We start from the raw sequence: 21117 nt of genomic DNA, 5'->3' as shown, positions 1-21117 counted from the left end.
TAATATTCCTTTACGTGCTAAGGGGTATCTAGAGAGTGGGATAGGTTTAATAACTACCCTAACTCTAACGCGTACCCTAACCCTAACCCCTACCCTAACCCTAACACGTACCCTAATCCGAACCCGTAACCTAAACCGAGCCAAAACCCTAACACTAACCCTAACCCTATCCCTAACCCATACCCTACGCCGTACCCGCACCCCTCCCCGAACCCATACCCTAAGCCGTACCCTAAGCCTATCCCTAAGCCTAACCCTAACCCTAGGCTATCCTTGACTTCTTCTGCCTCCAATAGATTTCCTAAGCACTAGTGTTTTAAGAAACAGCTTAAAAAGAGAATCCTAATGTGATTTCTTTATAATGGGTGTGTTCCTTATTTATCCTAGTGTCTAAACTCTTCTCCATGGCTGGACCCCCAAATAATATTCCTTTACGTGCTAAGGGGTATCTAGAGAGTGGGATAGGTTTAATAACTACCCTAACCCTAACGCGTACCCTAACCCTAACCCCTACCCTAACCCTATCACGTACCCTAATCCTAACCCATACCCTAAACCGAGCCCTAACCCTAACACTAACCCTAACCCTAACCCTAACACTAACCCATACCCTACGCCGTACCCGAACCCCTCCCCGAACCCGTACCCTAAGCCGTACCCTAACCCTAACCCTAAGCCTAACCCTAACCCTAGGCTACCCTTGACTGCTTCTGCCTCCAATAGATTTCCTAAGCACTAGTGTTTTAAGGAACAGCTTAAAAAGAGAATCCTAATGTGATTTCTTTATAATGGGTGTGTTCCTTATCTTATCCTAGTGTCTAGACTCTTCTCTATGGCTGGACCCCCAAATAATATTCCTTTACGTGCTAAGGGGTATCTAGAGAGTGGGATAGGTTTAATAACTACCCTAACTCTAACGCGTACCCTAACCCTAACCCCTACCCTAACCCTAACACGTACCCTAATCCGAACCCGTAACCTAAACCGAGCCAAAACCCTAACACTAACCCTAACCCTATCCCTAACCCATACCCTACGCCGTACCCGCGCCCCTCCCCGAACCCATACCCTAAGCCGTACCCTAAGCCTATCCCTGAGCCTAACCCTAACCCTAGGCTACCCTTGACTGCTTCTTCCTCCAATAGATTTCCTAAGCACTAGTGTTTTAAGGAACAGCTTAAAAAGAGAATCCTAATGTGATTTCTTTATAATGGGTGTGTTCCTTATTTATCCTAGTGTCTAAACTCTTCTCCATGGCTGGACCCCCAAATAATATTCCTTTACGTGCTAAGGGGTATCTAGAGAGTGGGATAGGTTTAATAACTACCCTAACCCTAACGCGTACCCTAACCCTAACCCCTACCCTAACCCTATCACGTACCCTACTCCTAACCCATACCCTAAACCGAGCCCTAACCCTAACACTAACCCTAACCCTAACCCTAACACTAACCCATACCCTACGCTGTACCCGAACCCCTCCCCGAACCCGTACCCTAAGCCGTACCCTAACCCTAACCCTAAGCCTAACCCTAACCCTAGGCTACCCTTGACTGCTTCTGCCTCCAATAGATTTCCTAAGCACTAGTGTTTTAAGGAACAGCTTAAAAAGAGAATCCTAATGTGATTTCTTTATAATGGGTGTGTTCCTTATCTTATCCTAGTGTCTAAACTCTTCTCCATGGCTGGACCCCCATGTAATATTCCTTTACGTGCTAAGGGGTATCTAGAGAGTGGGATAGGTTTACTAACTACCCTAGCCCTAACGCGTACCCTAACCCTAACCCCTACCCTAACCCTAACACGTACCCTAATCCTAACCCGTACCCTAAACCGAGCCCTAACCCTAAAACTAACCCTAAGCCTAAGCCTAACCCATACCCTATGCCGTACCCGCACCCCTCCCCGAACCCGTACCCTAAGCCGTACCCTAAGCCTAACCCTAAGCCTAACCCTAACCCTAGGCTACCCTTGACTGCTTCTGCCTCCAATAGATTTCCTAAGCACTAGTGTTTTAAGGAACAGCTTAAAAAGAGAATCCTAATGTGATTTCTTTATAATGGGAGTGTTCCTTATTTATCCTAGTGTCTAAACTCTTCTCCATGGCTGGACCACCAAATAATATTCCTTTACGTGCTAAGGGGTATCTAGAGAGTTGGATAGGTTTAATAACTACCCTAACCCTAATGCGTACCCTAACCCTAACCCCTACCCTAACCCTAACACGTACCCTAATCCTAACCCGTACCCTAAACCGAGCCCTAACCCTAACACTAACCCTAACCCTAACCCTAACCCATACCCTACGCCGTACCCGCACCCCTCCCCGAACCCGTACCCTAAGCCGTACCCTAAGCCTAACCCTAAGCCTAACCCTAACCCTAGGCTACCCTTGACTGCTTCTGCCTCCAATAGATTTCCTAAGCACTAGTGTTTTAAGGAACAGCTTAAAAAGAGAATCCTAATGTGATTTCTTTATAATGGGTGTGTTCCTTATCTTATCCTAGTGTCTAATCTCTTCTCCATGGCTGGACCCCCAAATAATATTCCTTTACGTGCTAAGGGGTATCTAGAGAGTGGGATAGGTTTAATAACTACCCTAACCCTAACGCGTACCCTAACCCTAACCCCTACCCTAACCCTAACACGTACCCTAATCCTAACCCGTACCCTAAACCGAGCCCTAACCCTAACACTAACCCTAACCCTAACCCTAACCCATACCCTACGCCGTACCCGAACCCCTCCCTGAACCCGTACCCTACGCCGTACCCTAACCCTAACCCTAAGCCTAACCCTATTCCTAGGCTACCCTTGACTGCTTCTGCCTCCAATAGAGTTCCTAAGCACTAGTGTTTGAAGGAACAGCTGAAAAAGAGAATCCTAATGTGATTTCTTTATAATGGGTGTGTTCCTTATCTTATCCTAGTGTCTAAACTCTTCTCCATGGCTGGACCCCCAAATAATATTCCTTTACGTGCTAAGGGGTATCTAGAGAGTGGGATAGGTTTAATAACTACCCTAACCCTAATGCGTACCCCAACCCTAACCCCTACCCTAACCCTAACACGTACCCTAATCCTAACCCGTAACCTAAACCAAGCCCTAACCCTAACACTAACCCTAACCCTAACCCTAACCCATACCCTACGCCGTACCCTCACCCCTCCCCGAACCCGTACCCTAAGGCGTACCCTAAGCACAACCCTAAGCCTAACCCTAACCCTAGGCTACCCTTGACTGCTTCTGCCTCCAATTGATTTCCTAAGGAGTAGTGTTTTAAGGAACAGCTTAAAAAGAGAATCCTAATGTGATTTCTTTATAATGGGTGTGTTCCTTATCTTATCCTAGTGTCTAAACTCTTCTCCATGGGTGGACCCCCAAATAATATTCCTTTACGTGCTAAGGGGTTCCTAGAGAGTGGGATAGGTTTACTAACTACCCTAGCCCTAACGCGTACCCTAACCCTAACCCCTACCCTAACCCTAACACGTACCCTAATCCTAACCCGTACCCTAAACCGAGCCCTAACCCTAAAACTAACCCTAACCCTAACCCTAACCCATACCCTACGCCGTACCCGCACCCCTCCCCGAACCCGTACCCTAAGCCGTACCCTAAGCCTAACCCTAAGCCTAACCCTAAACCTAGGCTACCCTTGACTGCTTCTGCCTCCAATAGATTTCCTAAGCACTAGTGTTTTAAGGAACAGCTTAAAAAGACAATCCTAATGTGATTTCTTTATAATGGGTGTGTTCCTTATTTATCCTAGTGTCTAAACTCTTCTCCATGGCTGGACCCCCAAATAATACTCCTTTACGTGCTAAGGGGTATCTAGAGAGTGGGATAGGTTTACTAACTACCCTAGCCCTAACGCGTACCCTAACCCTAACCCCTACCCTAACCCTAACATGTACCCTAATCCTAACCCGTACCCTAAACCGAGCCCTAACCCTAAAACTAACCCTAAGCCTAACCCTAACCCATACGCTACGCCATACACGAACCCCTCCCCGAACCCGTACCCTAAGCCGTACCCTAAGCCTAACCCTAAGGCTAACCCTAACCCTAGGCTACCCTTGACTGCTTCTGCCTCCAATAGATTTCCTAAGCACTAGTGTTTTAAGGAACAGCTTAAAAAGAGAATCCTAATGTGATTTCTTTATAATGGGTGTGTTCCTTATTTATCCTAGTGTCTAAACTCTTCTCCATGGCTGGACCCCCAAATAATATTCTTTACGTGCTAAGGGGTATCTAGAGAGTGGGATAGGTTTAATAACTACCCTAACCCTAACGCGTACCCTAACCCTAACCCCTACCCTAACCCTAACACGTACCCTAATCCTAACCCGTACCCTAAACCGAGCCCTAACCCTAACACTAACCCTAACCCTAACCCTAACCCATACCCTACGCCGTACCCGAACCCCTCCCTGAACCCGTACCCTACGCCGTACCCTAACCCTAACCCTAAGCCTAACCCTATTCCTAGGCTACCCTTGACTGCTTCTGCCTCCAATAGAGTTCCTAAGCACTAGTGTTTGAAGGAACAGCTTAAAAAGAGAATCCTAATGTGATTTCTTTATAATGGGTGTGTTCCTTATTTATCCTAGTGTCTAAACTCTTCTCCATGGCTGGACCCCCAAATAATATTCCTTTACGTGCTAAGGGGTATCTAGAGAGTGGGATAGGTTTAATAACTACCCTAACCCTAATGCGTACCCTAACCCTAACCCCTACCCTAACCCTAACACGTACCCTAATCCTAACCCGTAACCTAAACCAAGCCCTAACCCTAACACTAACCCTAACCCTAACCCTAACCCATACCCTACGCCGTACCCTCACCCCTCCCCGAACCCGTACCCTAAGGCGTACCCTAAGCACAACCCTAAGCCTAACCCTAACCCTAGGCTACCCTTGACTGCTTCTGCCTCCAATTGATTTCCTAAGGAGTAGTGTTTTAAGGAACAGCTTAAAAAGAGAATCCTAATGTGATTTCTTTATAATGTGTGTGTTCCTTATCTTATCCTAGTGTCTAAACTCTTCTCCATGGGTGGACCCCCAAATAATATTCCTTTACGTGCTAAGGGGTTCCTAGAGAGAGGGATAGGTTTACTAACTACCCTAGCCCTAACGCGTACCCTAACCCTAACCCCTACCCTAACCCTAACACGTACCCTAATCCTAACCCGTACCCTAAACCGAGCCCTAACCCTAAAACTAACCCTAACCCTAACCCTAACCCATACCCTACGCCGTACCCACACCCCTCCCCGAACCCGTACCCTAAGCCGTACCCTAAGCCTAACCCTAAGCCTAACCCTAACCCTAGGCTACCCTTGACTGCTTCTGCCTCCAATAGATTTCCTAAGCACTAGTGTTTTAAGGAACAGCTTAAAAAGACAATCCTAATGTGATTTCTTTATAATGGGTGTGTTCCTTATTTATCCTAGTGTCTAAACTCTTCTCCATGGTTGGACCCCCAAATAATACTCCTTTACGTGCTAAGGGGTATCTAGAGAGTGGGATAGGTTTACTAACTACCCTAGCCCTAACGCGTACCCTAACCCTAACCCCTACCCTAACCCTAACATGTACCCTAATCCTAACCCGTACCCTAAACCGAGCCCTAACCCTAAAACTAACCCTAAGCCTAACCCTAACCCATACGCTACGCCATACACGAACCCCTCCCCGAACCCGTACCCTAAGCCGTACCCTAAGCCTAACCCTAAGCCTAACCCTAACCCTAGGCTACCCTTGACTGCTTCTGCCTCCAATAGATTTCCTAAGCACTAGTGTTTTAAGGAACAGCTTAAAAAGAGAATCCTAATGTGATTTCTTTATAATGGGTGTGTTCCTTATTTATCCTAGTGTCTAAACTCTTCTCCATGGCTGGACCCCCAAATAATATTCTTTACGTGCTAAGGGGTCTCTAGAGAGTGGGATAGGTTTAATAACTACCCTCACCCTAACGCGTACCCTAACCCTAACCCCTACCCTAACCCTAACACGTACCCTAATCCTAACCCGTAACCTAAACCAAGCCCTAACCCTAACACTAACCCTAACCCTAACCCTAAACCATACCCTACGCCGTACCCGCACCCCTCCCCGAACCCGTACCCTAAGGTGTACCCTAAGCCTAACCCTAAGCCTAACCCTAACCCTAGGCTACCCTTGACTGCTTCTGCCTCCAGTAGATATCCTAAGCACTAGTGTTTTAAGGAACAGCTGAAAAAGAGAATCCTAATGTGATTTCTTTATAATGGGTGTGTTCCTTATCTTATCCTAGTGTCTAGACTCTTCTCCATGGCTGGACCCCCAAATAATATTCCTTTACGTGCTAAGGGGTATCTAGAGAGTGGGATAGGTTTAATAACTACCCTAACTCTAACGCGTACCCTAACCCTAACCCCTACCCTAACCCTAACACGTACCCTAATCCGAACCCGTAACCTAAACCGAGCCAAAACCCTAACACTAACCCTAACCCTATCCCTAACCCATACCCTACGCCGTACCCGCACCCCTCCCCGAACCCATACCCTAAGCCGTACCCTAAGCCTATCCCTAAGCCTAACCCTAACCCTAGGCTACCCTTGACTGCTTCTGCCTCCAATAGATTTCCTAAGCACTAGTGTTTTAAGAAACAGCTTAAAAAGAGAATCCTAATGTGATTTCTTTATAATGGGTGTGTTCCTTATTTATCCTAGTGTCTAAACTCTTCTCCATGGCTGGACCCCCAAATAATATTCCTTTACGTGCTAAGGGGTATCTAGAGAGTGGGATAGGTTTAATAACTACCCTAACCCTAACGCGTACCCTAACCCTAACCCCTACCCTAACCCTATCACGTACCCTAATCCTAACCCATACCCTAAACCGAGCCCTAACCCTAACACTAACCCTAACCCTAACCCTAACACTAACCCATACCCTACGCCGTACACGAACCCCTCCCCGAACCCGTACCCTAAGCCGTACCCTAACCCTAACCCTAAGCCTAACCCTAACCCTAGGCTACCCTTGACTGCTTCTGCCTCCAATAGATTTCCTAAGCACTAGTGTTTTAAGGAACAGCTTAAAAAGAGAATCCTAATGTGATTTCTTTATAATGGGTGTGTTCCTTATCTTATCCTAGTGTCTAGACTCTTCTCCATGGCTGGACCCCCAAATAATATTCCTTTACGTGCTAAGGGGTATCTAGAGAGTGGGATAGGTTTAATAACTACCCTAACTCTAACGCGTACCCTAACCCTAACCCCTACCCTAACCCTAACACGTACCCTAATCCGAACCCGTAACCTAAACGGAGCCAAAACCCTAACACTAACCCTAACCCTATCCCTAACCCATACCCTACGCCGTACCCGCACCCCTCCCCGAACACATACCCTAAGGCGTACCCTAAGCCTATCCCTGAGCCTAACCCTAACCCTAGGCTACCCTTGACTGCTTCTGCCTCCAATAGATTTCCTAAGCACTAGTGTTTTAAGGAACAGCTTAAAAAGAGAATCCTAATGTGATTTCTTTATAATGGGTGTGTTCCTTATTTATCCTAGTGTCTAAACTCTTCTCCATGGCTGGACCCCCAAATAATATTCCTTTACGTGCTAAGGGGTATCTAGAGAGTGGGATAGGTTTAATAACTACCCTCACCCTAACGCGTACCCTAACCCTAACCCCTACCCTAACCCTAAAACGTACCCTAATCCTAACCCGTACCCTAAACCGAGCCCTAACCCTAACACTAACACTAACCCTAACCCTAACCCATACCCTACGCCGAACCCGCACCCCTCCCCGAACCCGAACCCTAAGCCGTACACTAAGCCTAACCCTAACCCTAGGCTACCCTTGACTGCTTCTGCCTCCAATAGATTTCCTAAGCACTAGTGTTTTAAGGAACAGCTTAAAAAGAGAATCCTAATGTGATTTCTTTATAATGGGTGTGTTCCTTATCTTATCCTAGTGTCTAAACTCTTCTCCATGGCTGGACCCCCAAATAATATTCCTGTACTTTCTAAGGGGTATCTAGAGAGTGGGATAGGTTTAATAACTACCCTAACCCTAACGCGTACCCTAAACCTAACCCCTACCCTAACCCTAACACGTACCCTAATCCTAACCCGTACCCTAAACCGAGCCCTAACCCTAACACTAACCCTAACCCTAACCCTAACCCATACCCTACGCCGTACCCGAACCCCTCCCCGAACCCGTACCCTAAGCCGTACCCTAACCCTAACCCTAAGCCTAACCCTATCCCTAGGCTACCCTTGACTGCTTCTGCCTCCAATAGATTTCCTAAGCACTAGTGTTTGAAGGAACAGCTTAAAAAGAGAATCCTAATGTGATTTCTTTATAATGGGTGTGTTCCTTATTTATCCTAGTGTCTAAACTCTTCTCCATGGCTGGACCCCCAAATAATATTCCTTTACGTGCTAAGGGGTATCTAGAGAGTGGGATAGGTTTAATAACTACCCTAACCCTAACGCGTACCCTAACCCTAACACCTAACCTAACCCTAACACGTACCCTAATCCTAACCCGTAACCTAAACCAAGCCCTAACCCTAACACTAACCCTAACCCTAACCCTAAACCATACCCTACGCCGTACCCGCACCCCTCCCCGAACCCGTAGTCTAAGGTGTACCCTAAGCCTAACCCTAAGCCTAACCCTAACCCTAGGCTACCCTTGACTGCTTCTGCCTCCAGTAGATTTCCTAAGCACTAGTGTTTTAAGGAACAGCTTAAAAAGAGAATCCTAATGTGATTTCTTTATAATGGGTGTGTTCCTTATCTTATCCTAGTGTCTAGACTCTTCTCCATGGCTGGACCCCCAAATAATATTCCTTTACGTGCTAAGGGGTATCTAGAGAGTGGGATAGGTTTAATAACTACCCTAACTCTAACGCGTACCCTAACCCTAAACCCTACCCTAACCCTAACACGTACCCTAATCCGAACCCGTAACCTAAACCGAGCCAAAACCCTAACACTAACCCTAACCCTATCCCTAACCCATACCCTACGCCGTACCCGCACCCCTCCCCGAACCCATACCCTAAGCCGTACCCTAAGCCTATCCCTAAGCCTAACCCTAACCCTAGGCTACCCTTGACTGCTTCTGCCTCCAATAGATTTCCTAAGCACTAGTGTTTTAAGGAACAGCATAAAAAGAGAATCCTAATGTGATTTCTTTATAATGGGTGTGTTCCTTATTTATCCTAGTGTCTAAACTCTTCTCCATGGCTGGACCCCCAAATAATATTCCTTTACGTGCTAAGGGGTATCTAGAGAGTGGGATAGGTTTAATAACTACCCTAACCCTAACGCGTACCCTAACCCTAACCCCTACCCTAACCCTATCACGTACCCTAATCCTAACCCATACCCTAAACCGAGCCCTAACCCTAACACTAACCCTAACCCTAACCCTAACACTAACCCATACCCTACGCCGTACCCGAACCCCTCCCCGAACCCGTACCCTAAGCCGTACCCTAACCCTAACCCTAAGCCTAACCCTAACCCTAGGCTACCCTTGACTGCTTCTGCCTCCAATAGATTTCCTAAGCACTAGTGTTTTAAGGAACAGCTTAAAAAGAGAATCCTAATGTGATTTCTTTATAATGGGTGTGTTCCTTATCTTATCCTAGTGTCTAGAGTCTTCTCCATGGCTGGACCCCCAAATAATATTCCTTTACGTGCTAAGGGGTATCTAGAGAGTGGGATAGGTTTAATAACTACCCTAACTCTAACGCGTACCCTAACCCTAACCCCTACCCTAACCCTAACACGTACCCTAATCCGAACCCGTAACCTAAACCGAGCCAAAACCCTAACACTAACCCTAACCCTATCCCTAACCCATACCCTACGCCGTACCCGCACCCCTCCCCGAACCCATACCCTAAGCCGTACCCTAAGCCTATCCCTAAGCCTAACCCTAACCCTAGACTACCCTTGACTGCTTCTGCCTCCAATAGAGTTCCTAAGCACTAGTGTTTGAAGAAACAGCTTAAAAAGAGAATCCTAATGTGATTTCTTTATAATGGGTGTGTTCCTTATTTATCCTAGTGTCTAAACTCTTCTCCATGGCTGGACCCCCAAATAATATTCCTTTACGTGCTAAGGGGTATCTAGAGAGTGGGATAGGTTTAATAACTACCCTAACCCTAATGCGTACCCTAACCCTAACCCCTACCCTAACCCTAACACGTACCCTAATCCTAACCCGTACCCTAAACCAAGCCCTAACCGTAACACTAACCCTAACCCTAACCCTAACCCATACCCTACGCCGTACCCTCACCCCTCCCCGAACCCGTACTCTAAGGCGTACCCTAAGCACAACCCTAAGCCTAACCCTAACCCTAGGCTACCCTTGACTGCTTCTGCCTCCAATTGATTTCCTAAGGAGTAGTGTTTTAAGGAACAGCTTAAAAAGAGAATCCTAATGTGATTTCTTTATAATGGGTGTGTTCCTTATCTTATCCTAGTGTCTAAACTCTTCTCCATGGCTGGACCCCCAAATAATATTCCTTTACGTGCTAAGGGGTATCTAGAGAGTGGGATAGGTTTAATAACTACCCTAACTCTAACGCGTACCCTAACCCTAACCCCTACCCTAACCCTAACACGTACCCTAATCCGAACCCGTAACCTAAACCGAGCCAAAACCCTAACACTAACCCTAACCCTATCCCTAACCCATACCCTACGCCGTACCCGCACCCCTCCCCGAACCCGTACCCTAAGCCGTACCCTAAGCCTATCCCTAAGCCTAACCCTAAGCCTAGACTACCCTTGACTGCTTCTGCCTCCAATAGAGTTCCTAAGCACTAGTGTTTGAAGAAACAGCTTAAAAAGAGAATCCTAATGTGATTTCTTTATAATGGGTGTGTTCCTTATTTATCCTAGTGTCTAAACTCTTCTCCATGGCTGGACCCCCAAATAATATTCCTTTACGTGCTAAGGGGTATCTAGAGAGTGGGATAGGTTTAATAACTACCCTAACCCTAATGCGTACCCTAACCCTAACCCCTACCCTAACCCTAACACGTACCCTAATCCTAACCCGTACCCTAAACCAAGCCCTAACCGTAACACTAACCCTAACCCTAACCCTAACGCATACCCTACGCCGTACCCTCACCCCTCCCCGAACCCGTACCCTAAGGCGTACCCTAAGCACAACCCTAAGCCTAACCCTAACCCTAGGCTACCCTTGATTGCTTCTGCCTCCAATTGATTTCCTAAGGAGTAGTGTTTTAAGGAACAGCTTAAAAAGAGAATCCTAATGTGATTTCTTTATAATGGGTGTGTTCCTTATCTTATCCTAGTGTCTAAACTCTTCTCCATGGGTGGACCCCCAAATAATATTCCTTTACGTGCTAAGGGGTACCTAGAGAGTGGGATAGGTTTACTAACTACCCTAGCCCTAACGCGTACCCTAACCCTAACCCCTACCCTAACCCTAACACGTACCCTAATCCTAACCCGTACCCTAAACCGAGCCCTAACCCTAAAACTAACCCTAACCCTAACCCTAACCCATACCCTACGCCGTACCCGCACCCCTCCCCGAACCCGTACCCTAAGCCGTACCCTAAGCCTAACCCTAAGCCTAACCCTAACCCTAGGCTACCCTTGACTGCTTCTGCCTCCAATAGATTTCCTAAGCACTAGTGTTTTAAGGAACAGCTTAAAAAGACAATCCTAATGTGATTTCTTTATAATGGGTGTGTTCCTTATTTATCCTAGTGTCTAAACTCTTCTCCATGGCTGGACCCCCAAATAATATTCCTTTACGTGCTAAGGGGTACCTAGAGAGTGGGATAGGTTTACTAACTACCCTAGCCCTAACGCGTACCCTAACCCTAACCCCTACCCTAACCCTAACATGTACCCTAATCCTAACCCGTACCCTAAACCGAGCCCTAACCCTAAAACTAACCCTAAGCCTAACCCTAACCCATACGCTACGCCATACACGAACCCCTCCCCGAACCCGTACCCTAAGCCGTACCCTAAGCCTAACCCTAAGCCTAACCCTAACCCTATGCTACCCTTGACTGCTTCTGCCTCCAATAGATTTCCTAAGCACTAGTGTTTTAAGGAACAGCTTAAAAAGAGAATCCTAATGTGATTTCTTTATAATGGGTGTGTTCCTTATTTATCCTAGTGTCTAAACTCTTCTCCATGGCTGGACCCCCAAATAATATTCTTTACGTGCTAAGGGGTCTCTAGAGAGTGGGATAGGTTTAATAACTACCCTCACCCTAATGCGTACCCTAACCCTAACCCCTACCCTAACCCTAACACGTACCCTAATCCTAACCCGTACCCTAAACCGAGCCCTAACCCTAACACTAACACTAACCCTAACCCTAACCCATACCCTACGCCGAACCCGCACCCCTCCCCGAACCCGAACCCTAAGCCGTACACTAAGCCTAACCCTAACCCTAGGCTACCCTTGACTGCTTCTGCCTCCAATAGATTTCCTAAGCACTAGTGTTTTAAGGAACAGCTTAAAAAGAGAATCCTAATGTGATTTCTTTATAATGGGTGTGTTCCTTATCTTATCCTAGTGTCTAAGCTCTTCTCCATGGCTGGACCCCCAAATAATATTCCTGTACTTTCTAAGGGGTATCTAGAGAGTGGGATAGGTTTAATAACTACCCTAACCCTAACGCGTACCCTAAACCTAACCCCTACCCTAACCCTAACACGTACCCTAATCCTAACCCGTACCCTAAACCGAGCCCTAACACTAACACTAACCCTAACCCTAACCCTAACCCATACCCTACGCCGTACCCGAACCCCTCCCCGAACCCGTACCCTAAGCCGTACCCTAACCCTAACCCTAAGCCTAACCCTATCCCTAGGCTACCCTTGACTGCTTCTGCCTCCAATAGATTTCCTAAGCACTAGTGTTTGAAGGAACAGCTTAAAAAGAGAATCCTAATGTGATTTCTTTATAATGGGTGTGTTCCTTATTTATCCTAGTGTCTAAACTCTTCTCCATGGCTGGACCCCCAAATAATATTCCTTTACGTGCTAAGGGGTATCTAGAGAGTGGGATAGGTTTAATAACTACCCTAACCCTAACGCGTACCCTAACCCTAACACCTAACCTAACCCTAACACGTACCCTAATCCTAACCCGTAACCTAAACCAAGCCCTAACCCTAACACTAACCCTAACCCTAACCCTAAACCATACCCTACGCCGTACCCACACCCCTCCCCGAACCCGTACCCTAAGGTGTACCCTAAGCCTAACCCTAAGCCTAACCCTAACCCTAGGCTACCCTTGACTGCTTCTGCCTCCAGTAGATTTCCTAAGCACTAGTGTTTTAAGGAACAGCTTAAAAAGAGAATCCTAATGTGATTTCTTTATAATGGGTGTGTTCCTTATCTTATCCTAGTGTCTAGACTCTTCTCCATGGCTGGACCCCCAAATAATATTCCTTTACGTGCTAAGGGGTATCTAGAGAGTGGGATAGGTTTAATAACTACCCTAACTCTAACGCGTACCCTAACCCTAACCCCTACCCTAACCCTAACACGTACCCTAATCCGAACCCGTAACCTAAACCGAGCCAAAACCCTAACACTAACCCTAACCCTATCCCTAACCCATACCCTACGCCGTACCCGCACCCCTCCCCGAACCCATACCCTAAGCCGTACCCTAAGCCTATCCCTAAGCCTAACCCTAACCCTAGGCTATCCTTGACTTCTTCTGCCTCCAATAGATTTCCTAAGCACTAGTGTTTTAAGAAACAGCTTAAAAAGAGAATCCTAATGTGATTTCTTTATAATGGGTGTGTTCCTTATTTATCCTAGTGTCTAAACTCTTCTCCATGGCTGGACCCCCAAATAATATTCCTTTACGTGCTAAGGGGTATCTAGAGAGTGGGATAGGTTTAATAACTACCCTAACCCTAACGCGTACCCTAACCCTAACCCCTACCCTAACCCTATCACGTACCCTAATCCTAACCCATACCCTAAACCGAGCCCTAACCCTAACACTAACCCTAACCCTAACCCTAACACTAACCCATACCCTACGCCGTACCCGAACCCCTCCCCGAACCCGTACCCTAAGCCGTACCCTAACCCTAACCCTAAGCCTAACCCTAACCCTAGGCTACCCTTGACTGCTTCTGCCTCCAATAGATTTCCTAAGCACTAGTGTTTTAAGGAACAGCTTAAAAAGAGAATCCTAATGTGATTTCTTTATAATGGGTGTGTTCCTTATCTTATCCTAGTGTCTAGAGTCTTCTCCATGGCTGGACCCCCAAATAATATTCCTTTACGTGCTAAGGGGTATCTAGAGAGTGGGATAGGTTTAATAACTACCCTAACTCTAACGCGTACCCTAACCCTAACCCCTACCCTAACCCTAACACGTACCCTAATCCGAACCCGTAACCTAAACCGAGCCAAAACCCTAACACTAACCCTAACCCTATCCCTAACCCATACCCTACGCCGTACCCGCACCCCTCCCCGAACCCATACCCTAAGCCGTACCCTAAGCCTATCCCTAAGCCTAACCCTAACCCTAGACTACCCTTGACTGCTTCTGCCTCCAATAGAGTTCCTAAGCACTAGTGTTTGAAGAAACAGCTTAAAAAGAGAATCCTAATGTGATTTCTTTATAATGGGTGTGTTCCTTATTTATCCTAGTGTCTAAACTCTTCTCCATGGCTGGACCCCCAAATAATATTCCTTTACGTGCTAAGGGGTATCTAGAGAGTGGGATAGGTTTAATAACTACCCTAACCCTAATGCGTACCCTAACCCTAACCCCTACCCTAACCCTAACACGTACCCTAATCCTAACCCGTACCCTAAACCAAGCCCTAACCGTAACACTAACCCTAACCCTAACCCTAACCCATACCCTACGCCGTACCCTCACCCCTCCCCGAACCCGTACTCTAAGGCGTACCCTAAGCACAACCCTAAGCCTAACCCTAACCCTAGGCTACCCTTGACTGCTTCTGCCTCCAATTGATTTCCTAAGGAGTAGTGTTTTAAGGAACAGCTTAAAAAGAGAATCCTAATGTGATTTCTTTATAATGGGTGTGTTCCTTATCTTATCCTAGTGTCTAAACTCTTCTCCATGGCTGGACACCCAAATAATATTCCTTTACGTGCTAAGGGGTATCTAGAGAGTGGGATAGGTTTAATAACTACCCTAACTCTAACGCGTACCCTAACCCTAACCCCTACCCTAACCCTAACACGTACCCTAATCCGAACCCGTAACCTAAACCGAGCCAAAACCCTAACACTAACCCTAACCCTATCCCTAACCCATACCCTACGCCGTACCCGCACCCCTCCCCGAACCCATACCCTAAGCCGTACCCTAAGCCTATCCCTAAGCCTAACCCTAACCCTAGACTACCCTTGACTGCTTCTGCCTCCAATAGAGTTCCTAAGCACTAGTGTTTGAAGAAACAGCTTAAAAAGAGAATCCTAATGTGATTTCTTTATAATGGGTGTGTTCCTTATTTATCCTAGTGTCTAAACTCTTCTCCATGGCTGGACCCCCAAATAATATTCCTTTACGTGCTAAGGGGTATCTAGAGAGTGGGATAGGTTTAATAACTACCCTAACCCTAATGCGTACCCTAACCCTAACCCCTACCCTAACCCTAACACGTACCCTAATCCTAACCCGTACCCTAAACCAAGCCCTAACCGTAACACTAACCCTAACCCTAACCCTAACCCATACCCTACGCCGTACCCTCACCCCTCCCCGAACCCGTACCCTAAGGCGTACCCTAAGCACAACCCTAAGCCTAACCCTAACCCTAGGCTACCCTTGACTGCTTCTGCCTCCAATTGATTTCCTAAGGAGTAGTGTTTTAAGGAACAGCTTAAAAAGAGAATCCTAATGTGATTTCTTTATAATGGGTGTGTTCCTTATCTTATCCTAGTGTCTAAACTCTTCTCCATGGGTGGACCCCCAAATAATATTCCTTTACGTGCTAAGGGGTACCTAGAGAGTGGGATAGGTTTACTAACTACCCTAGCCCTAACGCGTACCCTAACCCTAACCCCTACCCTAACCCTAACACGTACCCTAATCCTAACCCGTACCCTAAACCGAGCCCTAACCCTAAAACTAACCCTAACCCTAACCCTAACCCATACCCTACGCCGTACCCGCACCCCTCCCCGAACCCGTACCCTAAGCCGTACCCTAAGCCTAACCCTAAGCCTAACCCTAACCCTAGGCTACCCTTGACTGCTTCTGCCTCCAATAGATTTCCTAAGCACTAGTGTTTTAAGGAACAGCTTAAAAAGACAATCCTAATGTGATTTCTTTATAATGGGTGTGTTCCTTATTTATCCTAGTGTCTAAACTCTTCTCCATGGCTGGACCCCCAAATAATATTCCTTTACGTGCTAAGGGGTACCTAGAGAGTGGGATAGGTTTACTAACTACCCTAGCCCTAACGCGTACCCTAACCCTAACCCCTACCCTAACCCTAACATGTACCCTAATCCTAACCCGTACCCTAAACCGAGCCCTAACCCTAAAACTAACCCTAAGCCTAACCCTAACCCATACGCTACGCCATACACGAACCCCTCCCCGAACCCGTACCCTAAGCCGTACCCTAAGCCTAACCCTAAGCCTAACCCTAACCCTAGGCTACCCTTGACTGCTTCTGCCTCCAATAGATTTCCTAAGCACTAGTGTTTTAAGGAACAGCTTAAAAAGAGAATCCTAATGTGATTTCTTTATAATGGGTGTGTTCCTTATTTATCCTAGTGTCTAAACTCTTCTCCATGGCTGGACCCCCAAATAATATTCTTTACGTGCTAAGGGGTCTCTAGAGAGTGGGATAGGTTTAATAACTACCCTCACCCTAACGCGTACCCTAACCCTAACCCCTACCCTAACCCTAACACGTACCCTAATCCTAACCCGTACCCTAAACCGAGCCCTAACCCTAACACTAACACTAACCCTAACCCTAACCCATACCCTACGCCGAACCCGCACCCCTCCCCGAACCCGAACCCTAAGCCGTACACTAAGCCTAACCCTAACCCTAGGCTACCCTTGACTGCTTCTGCCTCCAATAGATTTCCTAAGCACTAGTGTTTTAAGGAACAGCTTAAAAAGAGAATCCTAATGTGATTTCTTTATAATGGGTGTGTTCCTTATCTTATCCTAGTGTCTAAGCTCTTCTCCATGGCTGGACCCCCAAATAATATTCCTGTACTTTCTAAGGGGTATCTAGAGAGTGGGATAGGTTTAATAACTACCCTAACCCTAACGCGTACCCTAAACCTAACCCCTACCCTAACCCTAACACGTACCCTAATCCTAACCCGTACCCTAAACCGAGCCCTAACACTAACACTAACCCTAACCCTAACCCTAACCCATACCCTACGCCGTACCCGAACCCCTCCCCGAACCCGTACCCTAAGCCGTACCCTAACCCTAACCCTAAGCCTAACCCTATCCCTAGGCTACCCTTGACTGCTTCTGCCTCCAATAGATTTCCTAAGCACTAGTGTTTGAAGGAACAGCTTAAAAAGAGAATCCTAATGTGATTTCTTTATAATGGGTGTGTTCCTTATTTATCCTAGTGTCTAAACTCTTCTCCATGGCTGGACCCCCAAATAATATTCCTTTACGTGCTAAGGGGTATCTAGAGAGTGGGATAGGTTTAATAACTACCCTAACCCTAACGCGTACCCTAACCCTAACACCTAACCTAACCCTAACACGTACCCTAATCCTAACCCGTAACCTAAACCAAGCCCTAACCCTAACACTAACCCTAACCCTAACCCTAAACCATACCCTACGCCGTACCCACACCCCTCCCCGAACCCGTACCCTAAGGTGTACCCTAAGCCTAACCCTAAGCCTAACCCTAACCCTAGGCTACCCTTGACTGCTTCTGCCTCCAGTAGATTTCCTAAGCACTAGTGTTTTAAGGAACAGCTTAAAAAGATAATCCTAATGTGATTTCTTTATAATGGGTGTGTTCCTTATCTTATCCTAGTGTCTAGACTCTTCTCCATGGCTGGACCCCCAAATAATATTCCTTTACGTGCTAAGGGGTATCTAGAGAGTGGGATAGGTTTAATAACTACCCTAACTCTAACGCGTACCCTAACCCTAACCCCTACCCTAACCCTAACACGTACCCTAATCCGAACCCGTAACCTAAACCGAGCCAAAACCCTAACACTAACCCTAACCCTATCCCTAACCCATACCCTACGCCGTACCCGCACCCCTCCCCGAACCCATACCCTAAGCCGTACCCTAAGCCTATCCCTAAGCCTAACCCTAACCCTAGGCTATCCTTGACTTCTTCTGCCTCCAATAGATTTCCTAAGCACTAGTGTTTTAAGAAACAGCTTAAAAAGAGAATCCTAATGTGATTTCTTTATAATGGGTGTGTTCCTTATTTATCCTAGTGTCTAAACTCTTCTCCATGGCTGGACCCCCAAATAATATTCCTTTACGTGCTAAGGGGTATCTAGAGAGTGGGATAGGTTTAATAACTACCCTAACCCTAACGCGTACCCTAACCCTAACCCCTACCCTAACCCTATCACGTACCCTAATCCTAACCCATACCCTAAACCGAGCCCTAACCCTAACCCTAACCCTAACACTAACCCATACCCTACGCCGTACCCGAACCCCTCCCCGAACCCGTACCCTAAGCCGTACCCTAACCCTAACCCTAAGCCTAACCCTAACCCTAGGCTACCCTTGACTGCTTCTGCCTCCAATAGATTTCCTAAGCACTAGTGTTTTAAGGAACAGCTTAAAAAGAGAATCCTAATGTGATTTCTTTATAATGGGTGTGTTCCTTATCTTATCCTAGTGTCTAGACTCTTCTCTATGGCTGCACCCCCAAATAATATTCCTTTACGTGCTAAGGGGTATCTAGAGAGTGGGATAGGTTTAATAACTACCCTAACTCTAACGCGTACCCTAACCCTAACCCCTACCCTAACCCTAACACGTACCCTAATCCGAACCCGTAACCTAAACCGAGCCAAAACCCTAACACTAACCCTAACCCTATCCCTAACCCATACCCTACGCCTTACCCGCGCCCCTCCCCGAACCCATACCCTAAGCCGTACCCTAAGCCTATCCCTGAGCCTAACCCTAACCCTAGGCTACCCTTGACTGCTTCTGCCTCCAATAGATTTCCTAAGCACTAGTGTTTTAAGGAACAGCTTAAAAAGAGAATCCTAATGTGATTTCTTTATAATGGGTGTGTTCCTTATTTATCCTAGTGTCTAAACTCTTCTCCATGGCTGGACCCCCAAATAATATTCCTTTACGTGCTAAGGGGTATCTAGAGAGTGGGATAGGTTTAATAACTACCCTAACCCTAACGCGTACCCTAACCCTAACCCCTACCCTAACCCTATCACGTACCCTACTCCTAACCCATACCCTAAACCGAGCCCTAACCCTAACACTAACCCTAACCCTAACCCTAACACTAACCCATACCCTACGCCGTACCCGAACCCCTCCCCGAACCCGTACCCTAAGCCGTACCCTAACCCTAACCCTAAGCCTAACCCTAACCCTAGGCTACCCTTGACTGCTTCTGCCTCCAATAGATTTCCTAAGCACTAGTGTTTTAAGGAACAGCTTAAAAAGAGAATCCTAATGTGATTTCTTTATAATGGGTGTGTTCCTTATCTTATCCTAGTGTCTAAACTCTTCTCCATGGCTGGACCCCCATGTAATATTCCTTAACGTGCTAAGGGGTATCTAGAGAGTGGGATAGGTTTACTAACTACCCTAGCCCTAACGCGTACCCTAACCCTAACCCCTACCCTAACCCTAACACGTACCCTAATCCTAACCCGTACCCTAAACCGAGCCCTAACCCTAAAACTAACCCTAAGCCTAAGCCTAACCCATACCCTATGCCGTACCCGCACCCCTCCCCGAACCCGTACCCTAAGCCGTACCCTAAGCCTAACCCTAAGCCTAACCCTAACCCTAGGCTACCCTTGACTGCTTCTGCCTCCAATAGATTTCCTAAGCACTAGTGTTTTAAGGAACAGCTTAAAAAGAGAATCCTAATGTGATTTCTTTATAATGGGTGTGTTCCTTATTTATCCTAGTGTCTAAACTCTTCTCCATGGCTGGACCACCAAATAATATTCCTTTACGTGCTAAGGGGTATCTAGAGAGTTGGATAGGTTTAATAACTACCGTAACCCTAATGCGTACCCTAACCCTAACCCCTACCCTAACCCTAACACGTACCCTAATCCTAACCCGTACCCTAAACCGAGCCCTAACCCTAACACTAACCCTAACCCTAACCCTAACCCATACCCTACGCCGTACCCGCACCCCTCCCCGAACCCGTACCCTAAGCCGTACCCTAAGCCTAACCCTAAGCCTAACCCTAACCCTAGGCTACCCTTGACTGCTTCTGCCTCCAATAGATTTCCTAAGCACTAGTGTTTTAAGGAACAGCTTAAAAAGAGAATCCTAATGTGATTTCTTTATAATGGGTGTGTTCCTTATCTTATCCTAGTGTCTAATCTCTTCTCCATGGCTGGACCCCCAAATAATATTCCTTTACGTGCTAAGGGGTATCTAGAGAGTGGGATAGGTTTAATAACTACCCTAACCCTAACGCGTACCCTAACCCTAACCCCTACCCTAACCCTAACACGTACCCTAATCCTAACCCGTACCCTAAACCGAGCCCTAACCCTAACACTAACCCTAACCCTAACCCTAACCCATACCCTACGCCGTACCCGAACCCCTCCCTGAACCCGTACCCTACGCCGTACCCTAACCCTAACCCTAAGCCTAACCCTATTCCTAGGCTACCCTTGACTGCTTCTGCCTCCAATAGAGTTCCTAAGCACTAGTGTTTGAAGGAACAGCTGAAAAAGAGAATCCTAATGTGATTTCTTTATAATGGGTGTGTTCCTTATCTTATCCTAGTGTCTAAACTCTTCTCCATGGCTGGACCCCCAAATAATATTCCTTTACGTGCTAAGGGGTATGTAGAGAGTGGGATAGGTTTAATAA

General features: G+C 46.7%; 1 long non-coding RNA gene across 1 annotated transcript; it reads left to right on the top strand.

The window, feature by feature from the left end:
• The first annotated feature begins 3357 nt into the window (after positions 1-3357).
• LOC309621239 lies at positions 3358-12329 on the top strand. Its single transcript, XR_014239846.1, has 2 exons — positions 3358-3429; positions 12276-12329. It is a non-coding gene; the product is annotated as an uncharacterized lncRNA (long non-coding RNA).
• The last annotated feature ends 8788 nt before the right edge of the window (positions 12330-21117 follow it).

Source organism: Balaenoptera borealis (assembly GCF_965194805.1).
Source record: "Balaenoptera borealis genome assembly, contig: HAP1_SCAFFOLD_73, whole genome shotgun sequence".
In the NCBI taxonomy this organism is placed as follows: Eukaryota; Metazoa; Chordata; class Mammalia; order Artiodactyla; family Balaenopteridae; genus Balaenoptera; species Balaenoptera borealis.
The sequence above is the reverse complement of the archived record's forward strand: the minus strand, read 5'-3'. Positions and strand labels throughout refer to the sequence as shown.